General features: G+C 40.6%; 1 long non-coding RNA gene across 1 annotated transcript in view; it reads right to left on the bottom strand.

The window, feature by feature from the left end:
* LOC111980928 (uncharacterized) overlaps positions 1-2,500 on the bottom strand; it is a 21,653-nt gene that overhangs the window by 5,099 nt on the left and 14,054 nt on the right. The gene's annotated exons all lie outside the window — the stretch shown is intronic.

The raw sequence follows: 2,500 nt of genomic DNA, 5'->3' as shown, positions 1-2,500 counted from the left end.
TATAAAAAGCTTCTCTCATGCAAGTCATTTTTATGATATCCCATAATCATTTCCGTTCTGATTGAATAAGGAGCAAGTTTGGCAAAGGTGCAATTTTCAAGAAGAACATTTTGTTCACATCACAGACGAATGAGATCGAGACGCCGTAGGGTAAATCTGAGCTTTGGCTGATGCCGACAGTGAAAACATGCAATTAGAAAAAACAGTGTTGTGAGTTTGGCTTGGGCATGCACCGCTGGGCACAAAATGAGTCTAGCAGCCCGGGTGACACAGGCAGGCTGTAGCGCAGCCGCCTAAGACACGCCTAAGACTCCCATTGTACCACGGCTGAATCCATTTCCACTCTAACAAGCTGCTGCCTCGACTGAGGTCATCCAACTAGTTTCGTTTCTCCTCCCGTCTTGTGTGGTCCTCGTTTCCGGGTCCAATCAAGCTGTACTGGGATCTGTGTGACGCTAACTGATGCTCGTTACAAAAGGGCAAAGTCACTCCCAGTGAAATGTTAACTGGTTCAGGACTGTCCACGTTATGTTAAGTTCAATTGAAAAGCTTAAGGACTGGTGGATGATGATCGTAACACCTCAACAAATGTGGGTGTAATATTCAAAGCAGACAATACATGGACCATGCACAGACTCAATAATAGTACGTTTGAACCGATACCAGCGTAGTGAACATTCTTTAGATGACTGAAATATCCAAACACGCATTTCTCCAGCATGAGAAGAACATACTCTGTAGCTCAGCAGGGAGGTGTGTGAGGTTACTGACTTTCCTCTCGACGTTTGATGCTGACAGGTGGCAAATCAACTACAGTGCATCCTCAGCCGTTCTGACACATGGCAGCATCAAGTACCCTGCAGTCAATGTGAGATGATGGGAGTTTCTCTCTAACCAGTCGAGTTTGAGCATCAAAGCAGCCACAGCAAGCCGCATATATTGTACAGAGAATTAAAACTGCCCTTTCAACTTAACACCATTGTAACTCCCGGGAGAGACCATGGAGAAGATATTAGCACATCTCCAGTCTGGTATCATGAATGGGATCATGCTCTTCATCACTTATGACATGTAACCCCATTTATTTAAAAAATTTAAACACTGCCACAAAATCTATTCTCTACAATTCATTTTGGTGATGGAGTGGATTTTGTACAGACAATCTGGTCATAATCGGTAGACCTACTGTCCAAGTTAGTAGTTCCTTTTCACATTGTTTAATAATTCAAAAGATTGTGACAAATACCTATCTGGATGTTAGTCCAAACAGAGGCAGATTTTTTAGCAATAGCATTACCTCCCATGAATGCTTTTCCCTCACTAGAGACAATAAAACTAGCAGAAATTGTCCCCCTCTAGGTCATGGGGGCTCTAAAGCTGGTTTAAACAGTCCAGAGCACAGGGGCTCCCAAAGCCAGGTAGAGGCTTGCAGAGACCTTACAAGGACTCACAGAGAGGAGACATGGGGCTCTCCTAATGAAGCCCTTAGAGACACACAGGAGTGACATACATGTACTGCCTTTAAAAGGTCCCATCGAGAGTGGAGGTTGGTCCTCCACTTTTTTTCTCTCTCAACTATTCTATTTTTATCTGCCTCTAGCCTTCCCCCGCTATAGGCCCGTGACTCTGGAAATTAGATGAAAGTGTTTATTACATTWAAAAAATCATGGAGGTCCTATTTCAAAGAAAATTGTGTTTTGGCCAATTTCGGCCTGTCTCTGTCTAAGCTGGTCCCACTTTACAATAAGTGTCCCTCAGACCATGTTGAGTGTAATTACGATTGTGAGTTAATTTGTAAATCCTTGAAATAGGATGCATGATGCAAACAGGTATTAATGTGTAACAATGTATAACTAAACTGTAGCTGTCTATAAAACGACCATGTAAATAAATAGTTTGTTTGATTGTGGTTTATTGTCTTAAAAAGTCAGCAGTAGACATTGGTTCAACTACTTGTTCTGTTATTTAAATACTTATTTTCTGTGTGTTTGAGTATTTACAGATAATGTGACCCGAATCCACTACTTCTATTGAAGTATTTTTAAGTATTTTCAAAGACTTATTTCAAATACTATTTTTAAAATACTTGGGTTAAATGCATGGGAGTGTAGTTGAATTAGTCTATTTGAGTATTTAGAAATACATTCCARTWTTCAACTACTTTTCAAATAAAAATATCTAAATACTTACTTCCAGAGGTCTTTGAAAGTAATTGAAATACGCMAAATAGTATTTAAACGCAGGTCTGGTCACCAACAGACCAACATGCTTCTGAAATACCAAAAGATGACCAAGTGAGAGTCCTCCACATCACACATAACATCAACAGTCACCACATCTCACATAACATCAACAGTCACCACATCTCACATAACATCAACAGTCACCACATCTCACATAGTCAACAGTCACCACATCACACATAAACATCAACAGTCACCACATCACCATAACATCAACAGTCACCACAATCCACATAACATCAACAGTCACCACATCA

The sequence above is a fragment of the Salvelinus sp. IW2-2015 genome, linkage group LG3, assembly GCF_002910315.2.
Source record: "Salvelinus sp. IW2-2015 linkage group LG3, ASM291031v2, whole genome shotgun sequence".
Lineage (NCBI taxonomy): Eukaryota > Metazoa > Chordata > Actinopteri > Salmoniformes > Salmonidae > Salvelinus > Salvelinus sp. IW2-2015.
Note: the sequence above shows the minus strand (reverse complement) of the source record. Positions and strands in the feature narration are given on the sequence as shown.